Below are 15,602 nucleotides of genomic sequence, written 5' to 3' on the forward strand. Positions count from 1 at the left end.
TGTTGGGTCACTTTATTGTGAGGTCTCTTACTACATTGCTCGTGGGGACCTTAGTCCACTAGTCGGATTATAATGGAGTAGTGATTGTTCTACATGTTATGGGTTAATATCCCTTACTCATTCATCAGGGGGTTTATACTGCAGGACTCTTCAATCAAGTATTTGAACTTTATTGTGGTTTCTTTCAAGTACCATATTGAGGCTTTTTTCTGAGCACCACACATTTGCTTTTTTTTTTTTTTAATAAATCAGTTCTGTACTGAGAAAATACTTTTAGCAATTTTTTTTTAAACAACCCTGAAATCTTTTTTTTTTAATGTATTATAATGCAATCTTTTTTGTTCCTATAGCAACCACTTACAAAGTCACATCCCCTTCCTCAACAGGCGCTGGCACACCCCTTTTTGAGTCCTGCCCTCTAGCAGTGCACATAGGCTACAGCCCCAGTTATACATGCAATGTAAACAGACAGAGGGACCACAATCAGGAAGGGTTAAACACAATGGTATGCTGGAGATATGGTGTTAAGGAAGCACACTTACATTAAAACCTCTATATCCACCTTGAGTATGGTGTGTGTTTCACAGAACAACCTCAGAGAAGTATAAGGAGTGCTGTTACCCTGCATGTCTCTACGTCACTGAGAAAGCTTTTAGCGAAACGCGTCTGACGGCTTTTTGGTCCTCGCAAGCCACCATACCCAGGAAGAAAGTGAAATCCCAGCTAGTCAAACATCTTTGCCGAAGCGCATGCGCATGCGCGGACGGCAGGCAACGGAAGCAGCAGCAGCAGTGGGGAGTCTGACGACCGGGAGGAAGACCAGGCTGTGCACAAGTCTGGATGAACCACCCGATCCTCACCCGTACCACTGCATTGCCTTCATCATCTACTGGGACAGACTCCACGCGGACACCTAACCATCTGGGAGGCAGTCCAGGCAGAGACTGAAAACTTCACCATTCCATGCCATTTTTTAATGGTCGCTTGTGAGTTGGCAATCTCTTTTTAATCAATTTTGTTTAATAAAAACAGTGTTATACTATGTTTTTTCTGTCTCTCCCCTTTCTCTGAGGTTGTTCTGTGAAACACACACCATACTCAAGGTGGATATAGAGGTTTTAATGTAAGTGTGCTTCCTTAACACCATATCTCCAGCATACCATTGTGTTTAACCCTTCCTGATTGTGGTCCCTCTGTCTGTTTACATTGCATGTGTCCTGGAAACCTGAGTAAGACATCGCGCCGGAGGATCCCCCCTTCTTTACTCTTCTGTAACAATCAAGAGGTTGTTGAATCACCTCTTACAGAGACTCTGGCAGCAGGACTTTACTCCAGAAGGGACTGAACTTTGAATCCATTTTATACGGTTGGCGCAGTTATTTTATTTTCTTTACAGCCCCAGTTATACCTGCTGCACGCGCGCCTCGCGACCTAGCAGCGCGTGCAGTGTTTAAAGCCGCGATCGGCAGTCTGTAGGGAGGCGGGGCTATGCCGGGGGGTGGGGCACAGCCATGCCAGGGCATATCTGCCCTTCCATTGGTGCGCGCCGACCACATGATCGCGGCACGGGAAGACAAAATTCTCGTCTTCCCTGCCAGCGTGCGAGTCACAGCTCCTAGCTCGCCCACACACACAGCCACTGGGCCTGCCCCATGGAGGACTGTGCTGCGGTATGTGGCGCGCACGCCTTAGCACGTGCCGCAGCAGCCACTGGGGACCTGGCATAGTGGTATCTAGTGACTGCCTGGTCACATAATCTTCCCCACAGAACTTTGACATAATATGCAAATGCGTTACACCGACTGCAGAATACTTATCTGCTGCCATTTAGTGAACCCCGAGCCGAATCTTTGCCAATCGATCAAAGGAGAACGGATCGATAGTAAATTTAGCCAATTACTTATTGTGGCTTGTATTGACGCACATATTAAAAGGGGAAAATTAAATTACATTTTTTTTTTATACAAAAAACAACACACGGCAGCTTAGACTGCCGCTTTAAAAGCGCACACCTTGGATTTTTTCTTTTGCTACTTTCTCAAAAATAGAAAAGTTCTGGAGAGTTCACAATGACACAAATAGAGGATGGTGTTGCATTAGCCTGCAGAATGGACAAACAAAGTAAGGTACAAGTAAAACCTAGAGACTAAAAATAAGCTTTCAGGACAACAAATGTCCCTTTCTTTAGGCAGATTAAAGAAGGAACCATTGACAATAGGCTGACAAAGAGGACGTTACTAAACGTATATCGGTAGGTACATTTGATATTTTCTGCAGCTTCTATGGCAGCTAAACAGAGCTATAATGTTCCATAACTGTACATAAATTGGATGGGTACATATTTTGTAGCGAACCGAATTATGACTTGGAAAACTTTTTTCCAGAATCTCGCACTAGTCGAGGCCTGGAGATCTAACCTATAGTGCTTAGTGAAGGTATGCAATGAGGACCATTGTACTGCCTTACAAGATGCCTTGTCTATATCTCTGTTGCCCCAAAAGGTAGAAGATGCCTGAAGGGGTTCCCCAAGAGCTGCTCCCCTCTGCACAGAACCACCAGCTAAGGGTTAATCTCTGTGTTTGCTTACTGCTTATTCAACGTATTATCATGAATATCATAACTGTGCCCAGGACATACAGTTAGGTCCAGAAATTATTGGACACTGATACAAGTTTTGTTATTTCGGCTGTGTACCAAAATAAATTCAAGTTACAGTTAAATAATGAATGAATGGGCTTCAAGTGCAATCAGATTTAATTTGAGGGCATTCACATCCAAATTGGAGGAAGGGTTTAGGAATTACATCTCTTTAATATGTAGTCCTCACTTTTTCAAGGGACCAAAAGTAATTGAACAATTGACTCAAAAGCTGTTCCATGGACAGGTGTGGGCTATTCCTTCGTTATTTCATTATCAATTAAGCAGGTAAAGGTCTGGAGTTGATTCCAGATGTGGCATTCGCATTTGGAAGCTGTTGCTGTGAACCCACAACATGCGGTCAAAGGAGCTCTCAATGCAAGTGAAACAAAGCATCCTTAGGCTGCAAAAAAAAAAAAAATCCATCAGAACATTAGGAGTGGCCAAATCAATACTTTGGTACATTCTGAGAGGAAAAAAAAAAAACACGCACTGGTGAGCTCTGCAACACAAAAAGACCTAGACGCCCACAGAAGACAACAGTGGTTAATGATCGTAGGATCCTTTCCATGGTAAATAAAAACCCCTTCACAACATCCAGCCAAGTGAAGAACACTCTCCAGGAGGTAGGCATATCATTATCAAAGTGTACCATAAAGAGAAGACTTCACAAGAGCAAATACATAGGGTTCACCACAAGGTGCAAACCATTCATAAGCCTCAAGAATAGAAAGGCCAGATTAGACTTTGCCAAACAATATCTAAAAAAGCCAGCCCAGTTCTTGAACAGCATTCTTTGGACAAATGAAGCCAAGATCAACCTGTACAGAATGATGGGGGGAAAAAAAAGTATGGAGAAGGCTTGGAACGGCTCATGATCCGAAGCATACAACATCATCTGTAAAACACGGTGGAGACAGTGTGATGGCATGGGCATGCATGGTTTACAATGGCACTGGGTCACTAGTGTTTATTGATGTGACAGAAGCAGCCGGATGAATTCTGAAGTGTAGGGATATATTGTCTGGTGTACATCAAGTGTCCATGTGGTCTTCTCTATGTGGGAAAAACCATAAGAATGCTAAAAACAAGATCGAACATAAAAGTGTAATTTGGAAAGGTACGGATCCCACTGTTCTTGTGTAGCATTGTGTGGAACATAGGCATAACGTGGCATCTCTACGCATCATGGGAATTTAATTTGTAGCACCTAGACAGGGGACTCCTGATAGGGAAACCTTTGTGCTGAGGAGTGAAGCCTATTGGATACATACCTTGAACACCAGTAATGGTGCAGGACTTAATGAACAGCACAACCCGAGATGCTTTCTTAATGGGAGATAATAATCTTGTCTTCTTTACAGAAAATATAATCTTAACCCCCCCCCCCCCTTGTTATTATTTCTAACAGATGTATGCTCTGGAGTTCTACTACTTATCAGGATTTGTGTTTGATTTTTTCAGTCCTCATTCTTTAATTTTTTTCTGACCAAAAGGTACGAGGTGTGTTTGTCCAGCACTTGTGTTACAGTATTCATAGATCATGTTTGTTCTTTTTCCTGCACTTTTAGGCTTGCTGTGAGGGATCTCACTTCTCCAAGCTCAGACAGGGTTCCCATGGCGATGGATTTACATCTCTAGCACAGCCCCCGTGAGTATTGTGCTGCCTGGGACATGCCCCCTCTGACAACGCGACGCGTCACGTTGACGTCATCGCGGGGGCATTCGCATCTTGGAGGAGGCATTGCTTCAGGCTCTCAGCACAGCTCCGTGGGTGCTGTGCTACATGGGACCCACCCCTGACGTCATCACGTCGCGCTGACGTCATCGTCGTGGACAGTGCGGTTCTGAGCGAGGAGGGCTGAGTACATGGGAGTATTTATATGAGTTCTATCTTCTATGTTCTGTAGCCCACACCTTGAGAAAGGCAGTATTGCACTGCTGAAACGTCGGTTTCTTAGGCACATTACATTTCATTGCTGAATAAGACCGTGTGCCTGACTCCTTTCTACCTACTTGACTGAGATGGTTGCCCTGATGAATCTGGCCTAGTTTGCCTATTATGAAGGGTGTCCAATGCTGACACTTGTACCTTTAGTGAAGTTGGCTTCAGCCCTTTTTGAAACCAAAGTTGTAAAAACTGTAAGATCTGTGCAGTGGTCTCATGGAGCGGAGTAATCTCTTGATTGTGATGTCACAAAGAATATCTTCCATCTGTTGTAATAAACAGCTGAGGTGTCATGTTTCCTGGAGTGAAGGTAGGTATCAATCACCTGGGCTGAAAACCCCATTGCTCTCAAAGATCTCCTCTCAACCTCCACTCTGTCAACTGAAGGAAACCAAGATAGGCATGGAGAATCGGACCTTGCATCAGCAGACAGGAAGTGAAGGACACCTCCACGGAAAGGTTCCTAAGGTTTGCAAACCAAGCCCATCTGGGTCAATGCAGCGCAATTAGTATAGCATTCGCAGTCTCTCTGGATTGTGCTCATCACCATCTAGAGTAACTGAATGTGAGGAAACACATTGAGAGGGAATGTCAGCCATAACTGACATGGAGTCCCAAAATGTGGCTTCAGGATCTTGCCAAATGGAGCAACGTTTTTGTTTGGTCTGGATGCCATCAGGTCCCATCGAGAAATTCATATCCATGAATACCGGTGAACACAGCTCCCCTTCTCCTGGTAGAACTGCATGTCTGCTCAAGAAGTCTCTTTACATTTTTGCCCCTCAAAATGTACGTCGCTGAATGATGGAGAAATGATGGCAGCAAAATGGATTTCATCCAGAGAATAAAGTTAAAGGATGAGCATCGTCTTCCATAATTTTCCTAACGCAATCCATACACAGCCTCTTAGGAGGAGAGGCTGGTAACTAGACATCGCAGGTAGCCCACTATTTGAATTTTGCAGCTGCTTTCTTGGGCTTCATAGCACGAGAGTCCAGCTGCAGTTGCTCAGATTCCTGGTCCACTGAGGCAGTCATTGTTAAGAGCAGCAAATGCCAATATAGCCATTGGGAAGAGTAAACTAATAAGGCATTGGAAGCTAGCAGTCCAAAGATGTCAACAATGGGGTGCAAGTAGGCTGCTAGAGATGTAGCTTCTTGGAAAGCTGATGTGTTCCAGAGGCAGGTACGGCTTGTTCAATTTTGCTGAGAAATAAATTCTTTGCAAAAACAGATACTGCAAAGTGTACCTTTAAAATATTTGGCTGTTCTGCCTCTGCGCTCCCCTAGCATTGTATGTGACCAGAAGTGACATCAGTGTCCCTCTGTGCAACCGGAAGCAATGTCAGTGGGTCTCTCCACCTCAGGAAGCTCTGGGAGGGAAATCCTGGGTCCCAGACCACCAATGGAGAAACCCTGTGTCTGGCTCCCAATTCTTCTTCACAACCAAAGAGCACCGTGAATGGGACACTGGCAGTGTAGGTGATCCTTCCCTCATGGACATTTTGAGATGGCCTGTTCAGGAGAAAGCAGGTAAATCTAATCCACAATGCAATTTAATTTTTTTTTTTTTTTAAAGACAAATCCTTTATACCTTCATCAGGAGTTATTTCCCAGTTTTGGGGTACCATAGAGCAGCGGTACGCAAAGTGGGGGGCACGAGATTTTTCCGGGTTGGGGGGCAGTGTTGCAGGGGCCCCGCGCTCTTCCCCAAAGGCATTTAAATTAAATGCCGGGGGGATCACGCGAGGCCCCTGCAACTCAACTTACCTTCACTCTGCCGGCGTCAGGGCTTGTGTCCATTGCAACGCGGCGTGGTCATGTGATATGACGTCACAGGCAAATGTCACGGGTCATGACCCCACAGCGTTATTTGACGCCGCGTGAGGTAACAATCTTGCTCCGCGCCCTGCCCCCCATGTCTTTATTTGTATAGCACCATTAATGTACATAGCGCTTAACAGTAGTAATACACACAATAATCATATAAATAACAAATAATATAAATAACAGGTCATGAGAATAAGTGAGAACATTAAGGAAGAGGAGTCCCTGTTCCGAGGAGCTTACAATCTAATTGGTAGGTAGGGAGAACGTACAGAGACAGTAGGAGGGAATGTGAGTTTGATACAATTTATTTTAAAAAGCGTGTATAAAACAAGTGGTATTACACCATGGGCGTTCTCTGCGCTTTCCGCTCCAGTCTGCATATCCGTGATTAGAATTCTTCATGTTAACATATTAAAAACATGGACCTAAGCTCTAAAATAATTTTAAAGCAAAAACAGCACACCACGTGCATGGACTGACCAGAAAGCAAGAGATTAAGAACATTAAAAACATACCCATAAACCCCAAGTGAATTTATATTTAAAAAAAAAAAATGTAACAAAATAAAGAAGGGGAAGCACCAAATTATTCCACTCGGCTGACATCAGCAGAACTTTTACAGGGTTGAATCTAATCAGCAGACGATGCAGTGCTACAGGATAATGGGAATGTGTACAGATTGTCCTGTTACAAGAGTTGTTTGTTCGATTATGACATGTGCATAGATTATTTATATTCGCTTGTATTTTGTATGAAGGATAGGCTGGTTTGGAATCTGAAGACACTCCCTGTTTGTGAAGTTCGGATTCCCAAAATTCAGGTCCTGGAAAAAGTTGCTCTTCGGGTTATTCCAGACCGTGTGACCATAACTATGTAGGTGGTGCAAATAGAAACCCGAACAAAACCTAATTTGCACTCACATCAGATCGATTTTCGCTGCATTTCCAGTAGATTTAACACTGTTACATTACACCTGTGCTGGGTCCAGTGGTTAGCACCCTGACAGCATCATCTGACCTCCCTACCCTCTCTGCTAGTATACCAGTCGATCAATTGGTGTCATTTTGTTTTTTTCATATTTGGATTATTTTAAACTATTTTCCTGCTTATTTTGAGGAGTTTTAAAATAGTTGTATAAAAATCACAAGTACCGCAGGGGCCGCCAACTTCCAGAGATATTTACCACTAAAGTAAGTAGAAGCGTACCTAGTTACGTGAAACGGCGTCGGGTTTTTTGGACGTCACGACGGTGGCGGGACGTGATGCGGAGGCAGAGGGATTACATGCTGCAACTCTAAAATCTGGTCGAATAGCGATAATTCACCTTTATTGTTAAGAATTAGGCTGCTGATTTAGCAAACGGACTCCATTACTGTTTAGAGCATACAGTGGCTAAAATACAACCAAATAATGACGCATGCATCCATTAGGTAGCATACATATTCGATACATTGTTGTTGTCATATGCTGCACTTATTATTACTAAGACTACAGGGTTTGTTCTTTCCCTATGTATCTACAAACTATGATACTTTCCTATGATAGTGTCAGGGATAGCCTGAATATTTAGTCTGCGGATTCAAATTATTTTAGAACAATCACCTAGGCCAGGGGAGCGCACACTTTTCCTGCTGCGCCCCCATCTTCCCTGTCCCGCTCTCGCGCCCCCCTACCTGGTATCCGCCTCAAATGACGCTGCGGCGTCTTTTGACGCGTGTGACATCACATGACGCAGCGTTGACATGGCGACGCGTCACAGCCGTCTGAATCCCGGTAACTGAAGTGTTGCAGAGGCCTCGCGCGATCCCCCGGTATTTAATTGGCGTGGGGAAGAGCGCAGGGCCTCTGCAATCGCCTGCGCCCCCCAGCAAAATCCCCCGCACCCCAGTTTGCGCACCCCTGACCTAGGTTGTAAAAGCAACAAAGAGTTCAGAATTGATGCATGCGTGCTTTAGTTAGCGGATATATCTTCGAAACACCAATGCTAGACTATGGCTAGGAGTGTGCTTTTCTCTATGCCAGCGATGCGCAAACTGGGGGCGGGAGAATTTGTAGCGGTGGCGCAGGCGGTTGCTGAGGCCCCGCGCTCTTCCCCATGGCATTTAAATTAAATGCTGGGGGAGGCGTGAGGCCTCTCCAACACCCTTACCTGCTCTCTGCCGGGTCTCCGGCGACGCGCGTCGAATGACGTGGCGGGGTCACGTGACGTCACCTGGTCTGCGACGTCATTTGACGCAGAGTCCTTGCAGAGGGAGAGCGCGAACGCTGCGGCTGCCGGGCATGGGGGCGCACCTTATGAAGTTTGCGCACCCCTGCTCTATGCAATTAGAGTTAGGCAATTATTGGAATTGTCTGAACACCAAGGCGACTCCTTTTGATAAATATCTTATATAGTGAATTTACGCACCATTTCCATCTATCATTAATTCTCTATAAAGGTTACTATACAAACATTTGAGAAAAAAGTTAAAGGATTATATTACATACGGCTTAATCAATTTGAAAGCCAGTATATTTTCCAATTAGCTGTATATCCGGTTCTCACCACCGGGGTTTTTAAGATTCACACACAGTAAATATTATTACACACCTAGTGAGTGTATATATATGTTTAATAAAATTATTTTGTTGCACCCGAGAGGAAGTTTTAATGACCGGTCTCTTATCAATTTATCCTTACGTAGCCTGGTCATCAATTGGAACTCTATATTCTGATACCAATTGTTGGTTAGCAACACCTTAATTATTGGTAGAGTGCAGTATTTGGGGACCTTTCCTGATTTTCTTTGATCAGACAGTGTTAATATATGTCATGTTCCCTTATGCACCACCAACATGATTGTATATTTACTTTAAATACAGAGGTTGAGCGGTGAGCATTCTTTCAGATTTATATATGATTTCAATCGAGTAAGGGGGTCAATATTGACTAACTGAAAGTACCTCGCAGAGGAGAAAGGTGAGTTGGCTACCGTAGCCGTGTGTATTAACCCTGTTTGCATATCTAACTCACGTGCCCACTTGTGTGCTGTTGGTGACAGATGGTATATGGGGACAGATTGAGGGGAGATATTGTTCATTTGAGGTAACTTTGCGAAGGTGAGAAGGGGGCCAGGTATTGAGCCGCTTATTAATCCTTGTCCCATGCTTATAGGTACGTGTACACATTTGCATTATTACCCAACAACACTCTTTATATAGAGAAACAGACAAAATATAGTTAGTGGTTTTTATTTGATAGATTTTTAACACACACACACACACACACACACACACACACACACACACACACACACACACACACACACAGTTTCTACCTCACCTTATTTCACACTTGCTGTATACATCCATTGTAACCAGTTATCCTTCTTGCATACACTGTATATTATGTTTCTGTATTTGTGCCATACCCAATGAAGGACCCTGAGAGCTTTGAAAGCTTGTAACTTAACTACATATTGGTCCAAAAAAAGGTCTCATACCACCTCCTACTCCCTCTCATGTTAATAACGGAAACATGTGAATGGCTCCAAGTCACATCTCTAAAGATAAAAACATATTGAGCCTGTGCATACCAACACCCAGAGTACAGATCAAATAAAGCAACCGTTGGACTAGCAAGACAACCATTTTTCTTCTTTAGAAAATAACACATTATCATATTTCATTTATAAATATCAAGAAGTATCAATGGTTATAAAATTATGTAAATACTCACCATATGCTGAACCCGCCTGACACCTAGCAGATAATGGATAAGATAAGGCCAGTTCAGCCTTTGAAAAGGTAAAATCTGCTTTATAAACCAACTTTCACGCTGTGGTCACCATTTAACCCCCTTTGTTGCCGCGGGGAAGAGACAAGAGCAATTTACATGACTTGCAAAGTTTGTCGGACCCCCCAAATCACAATGGCCCTTTAAAGTGTAGGTGTTGGGAAACCAGCTAATCTGCACCTATTTTGTCCTGCGTGCATTGTGCGATTTTATCGCGCTGTGCCCCATGTTATTCCTCTCCTTTTTCTTGGTGTCAAAAATATTTGCCAGGTATGAGGCATACTGGCCAATTATATCTATTTATGCATCATAATGTACATCTTTTTTGTTTCATCCCTGAGAAGAAAAAAAACCACTTCCTTCAACCCAAAGTCAATGGAAGTTGAAGATTTCTCGCATATTTTCCACCAAGTCTCCATAAAAACAGGTTTTCTGGCATTGGTCAGCATGAGGTTTCATAAAACTTCTCCATGTGACCAATGACCTGCCAATGAGCGGCCTGCAAAGTAACAGATACATCAGGTTTATAGGATTTGTATATGCTGGGATAAGCTGCAGTTTACACCACCATTCAAGGCTATGGTGGAAACGGTGATATTTTCTGTTATAAAAGGGATATGTTGTGTCACTTAGGGGAACAATGTCTCTCTGGCACTAAAGGGAATAAGAACCGGATAAACCAGGTTCCCACATTAATCTGCTAGGAGCAACCCGCAGCATTGCTGTATAAAACCTCACACTAATATATTACTTGTAATAGTAATATTTGTCGGTGCTGCAAACAGAAAAGCAAAATTCTGCGGAGCCGAGACCATGTCTGTCGTGATCGAGCTGCAGGGGGTCCACACTTCCGAATGGGACCCACCCGCAGCGCCAGGCTTCGCTTATAGTGCCGGCAACAGTGACACGACATTGCGTCAAAACAAATGCATTGCCAACGTCGTGTGCGTTTATAATAAAAGCGACGGAGCGATGGCTTGGCCGCGATCACTGGAAGTCATACGATAATATTTATAGTCAGTGTTCGACAAATCCAGTCAACTACAGGCCTGTGGCGACTGGATTTGACCCAGTGGCGACCTCCTCATGGCCGCCCAAGCAGGGCAGGATTGTGGGCGGGACTAGGTGGCGAGTAGATTTTTTGGTTCGGCGAGTAGATTTTTGGGTGATTTGTCAACCACTGTTTATAGTGTGTATATATATATATATATATATATATATATATATATATATATATGTATATATATGTATATATATATATATATAATATATATACACACTATAAACAGTGGTTGACAAATCACCCATATATATACACACACACACACTGCTTGCCAGCAGCACTTATTCAATGTGCTCCCTATATGCAAGTAGCATGGTGCAGTACTGACAAAATTAGTTGTCAAGCAAAGCAAATCTCAGCAACTATGGTAACGCTGCATAAAACTTCACACTGCGACGTGTACATATTATACACACACATATTACTGTTTAATCTCAGTATCTCATATTAGTCCCTTAACTGGTCAGACTGCAACCAAGCTACACTTCTCCAGCACAAACGCACAGGCACTTTCTGTACATTGCACATAACTTGTAATGCTGCCTCTATTTTCACAGAGACAGAGACACACACACACACACACACACACACACACACACACACACACACACACACACACACACACACACACACACACACACACACGGTTTGATTTCCCTACATAATAGCGCTTCTGCCCCTCTGATTAGCTCAGGTTCTCCTTCAGTTCATTGCGCGCCGGCTTTAGGACCCCGCGGCGGAGCCTCGGGCTCAGGGCACTGGAGGTGAAATCTCATCGCCAGTACAGGAGGGGGGCCGGCGAGGGACAAACCAGAAACGCACACACAAATAAAGCCAAAAGCCGAGCTAACGGCCGCGAACTCACCGACCTGCGTTTAGAACACCGGCAGCCGATCGCGAGGACACTGAACCACACAGTGGCGCACACTCTGCTGACCTGCTCGCGAGCAGTCGCACGTCAGCTGATGGAAGTCAGAGGCCTATTCTCAAGCTGACGAATAAGCGGGGGTGGCCGAAAATACTCTGTCATGGGTTGAAAGGAAAAATGCATCCAAAAGTTGGACAGTAAAGTGAAAGCGCGCTGTTAAATAACACTTATTTGGGTTTTCTTTCCCAGCTGTAGATTTCAATCCAGAGTGGTTTTAAAAAATATATCTCTCTACGCCCCCCTCTGTTTGCTTTCCCCTTGAGGTGGTACGGCCCAGTATCGCTAGAACACGCCCACCAATCAGGGCACGCAAGCGGTGACGTATCCGCCAGGAGAGCGGGGCGTGCCCTGCGCGATGAGGTATGGCAAATGGGAGTTGCGAAGGTGAGAAGGTTGTGAAAGGGGCAGAGGTGGCTCATTAGCAGCTCTCCATGCAGTGTGATAGGAGGGGGGCGTGAGGGAGGAGGCCCCGGCTCAACCAGTCTCATTGCTGAGGCATCCCCAAAAGCAGGCACATGGCGAAGGCAGACATGTCAGCCCCCACTGATTATTATTTTTTGGCATCAATAAACTGCAATGAAGTCCATGTGTATGCATTTCCATGCTATTTTTGTTTTTAGATAGGACCCTACACCTATACATACACACACACACACACTGATTGTAGACCTTGGAGGTTGACATCTAGGTGAAGTCAGCTAAATATATTCCAATCAAATGCTGAAAATATTAATACATTTACAGTTGTGTTGTCACCTAACACAATGACGGGTGCAATATAATCACAAATGTGGTTGTGTGTTTCTATTTTACAGTGACAATTCAAGCAGCACTTACAAAATAAAGATATATATATATTTTTTTTTTAGTAGTATATGCAGTGTTTGATTACCTTTGTTGAAAACGCATTACCTAAGCTGACGATCGATTGGCTTCCTATATTGCTAAAGTGAACCAAAATTAATACCTTGGACTAGGTCAAAACATTTAACCAAGACCTGTGTATTAACCCCTTGAAAGCTATAGAGGTCATGGGGCATGCCTTCATAGTCACTAAGGTAGCCAAGAGGTTAATAGAACTACTCTAACCTATTACCCATTGTATGTCAGCGGTACAACCCCTATGGCATACAAGGGGTTAAATTACCCCCCTTAATTTACACCAGGCGGCCTAACCTCGCTCCTGGGGCTTCTACCGCCATAACCACCCAACAAACCTACTGTCTTCCCCCCTCCCCCCCCCCCCCTCCTCTACAGTACCAGTGGCCATACTAGCCAAAAGTGGTGAATAGGGTTCATGGCCAACATAAACAAAATATAGCATACTTACAAACAGCAGTACACAAACTCTCATCTCCCCGACATACATCATGGAAAGGATGGCACAGTCCTGCAGCTCTGCTCCTCCCTCCTCACTGACCGGCACTGAACTAAAACACCTATCGGTGAAGCCAGTCACAGCGCCCGATCCTGACTTGATGTCGCGGTACTGAGACAGGATCAGGCGTTCTTTGACTAGCTGTGGCACTGAATAACATGTTAAATCGCCGCTGCAACACTGGCACCAGGGGGGATTTCTGTGCCCCCTATCAAGCTGCGCCCCGGTCAGCTCCCCTGCTGGCTTCCCCCAAATAGTTCCGTCTTTGCACAAACTTATAACTGAAGGAAATGTTACTGTGATATGCTGAAAAGACTACCAAAAGATAAAAAGCTATAGTAGATGCAACGGCGACGCGACTCGTGACGTCAGCCGTCGCCGTCCCTACAGCGATTCCTGCGCTCTGGTGCAGGAGACCAGAGATCGCGACTGTGGCGGAGGCGTGGCCGTGAGCGGTTCGCCCTCATTTTTATTTTATTTTTTTTATTTATAAAATGTTTTACCAGAGGTAATACATTAAGTTACCTCTCGTTTTCAAGTATGTCCTGCGCTTAGAGTTAAGATGACAAATAATACATGGTTACAAATACATAGTTACATAAGTGAACAGGGTATACATTATATACAAGACATAGCATGCACAGTTAGAGATAATATATATTATAGGCGTATGTAACAGTTACAGACCAGATTAAAATGTGAGACCGCTTTAGTTTTGAAAGAACTTAGACTGGTGGTGACTGTGAAAGTGTATGGTAGATTGTTCCAGTTTTGGGGTTCACAGTAAGAGAACCTTGGAAACATGAACAGTCTTTTGGAGTCAGATTTCAGATAAGTGGCTAGACCGCTCAAGTGCCGCTGACGTCACACGGAGATCGCTGTGGAAGTCAAAATCCTTTGACTTCCAGTGATCATAACGGCACCAGTCGCCGTCGGGCCCATTATGGGCCCCCACGAGGGAGTGCATGCACTTGCTACGGCGCTGCGCAACGTCGCAGTCGTCGTAGCAAATACTATACACTCGACCTAAAGAAGATGAAGCAGCGACTTATGATTGGGAAGAAGCAAATCATTGCACTCAAACAAGGTGGATCAACAATAAAAGACTGTGCACTTCTCATAAAGAAAGTTGAGGACTTCTACATGAAATTGTACGATAACACGGCATAATACAGGAGAGGAAGAGCGAGAAGAAACCACCAATGAGCGTCATTCAAGAAGAAGTGGCAAATGCGAAAAAGTCCATGAATGTGATAGCTTCCGGGGAAGATGGAATTATAACAGAAATCTTGAAAGAAGCTGGGGAAGAAGTGGAGGAAATCCTTGAAAAACTCTGTACATGCTGCTTGAAGAACAGGAAAATTCCAGAATTATGGAGCAGTGCCATACAGTAGTTATCCTCATCCACAAGAAATGAGACTAACAAGGCCTTGAGCTACAGACCAATCAGTCTACTTCCCATTATGGATAGACGCGTGTTCAAATGTATTAAATTGAGGTGTGTGTGTGTGTGTGTGTGTGTGTGTGTGTGTGTGTGTGTGTGTGTGTGTGTGTGTGTGTGTGTGTGTGTGTGTGTGTGTGTGTGTGTATATGAATATATACACAGAAATAAATAATCCAGCACTAAAAGATATTCAATAGAAAAATTAACCAAATATAATACAAACTAAATAACATGGAAATAATGGCACAAATGCAGAAAGGATATGGGGTAGATGGCCAAGATGAAGTCTTTTTGGTCTGAGCTGCTTCTGACGAATGAACCAAATAACATATGAGTCTAAAAAACAGAAGTGCATGCCCCATAGTGTAATACAGTTTATTACACGTGCTATGTTGGAGTAAACTTAAAAATGCACACTCACAAGCATAAATAGTAAAATCGCAGTGTATGACACCTGATCACAGGTGGGGTAAGCTGCTTGGCTGGAGTCCCAAGGGCAACCGGAAGAATGGATGACTCGTTTTTCCAGTAAAGCCCTGGGTCTGGATGACCTCCGCAAAGCCCAGATGGAAATGACAGTTGGAGAACACCAGGGCACTG

General features: G+C 44.1%; 1 protein-coding gene across 2 annotated transcripts in view; it reads right to left on the reverse strand.

The window, feature by feature from the left end:
• The window catches only part of POR (cytochrome p450 oxidoreductase), a 72,284-nt gene extending 60,009 nt beyond the window's left edge, over positions 1–12,275 (reverse strand). The window contains exon 1 of one of the 2 annotated variants that reach the window (XM_075589859.1): positions 12,122–12,275. The gene's annotated coding sequence lies outside the window, so the exon portion shown is untranslated. Of the gene's footprint in view, positions 1–12,117 lie in introns of both variants that reach the window. The other variant, XM_075589860.1, reaches the window with a different exon arrangement.
• Positions 12,276–15,602: the final 3,327 nt, after the last annotated feature.

Source organism: Ascaphus truei, chromosome 3, assembly GCF_040206685.1.
Source record: "Ascaphus truei isolate aAscTru1 chromosome 3, aAscTru1.hap1, whole genome shotgun sequence".
Lineage (NCBI taxonomy): Eukaryota > Metazoa > Chordata > Amphibia > Anura > Ascaphidae > Ascaphus > Ascaphus truei.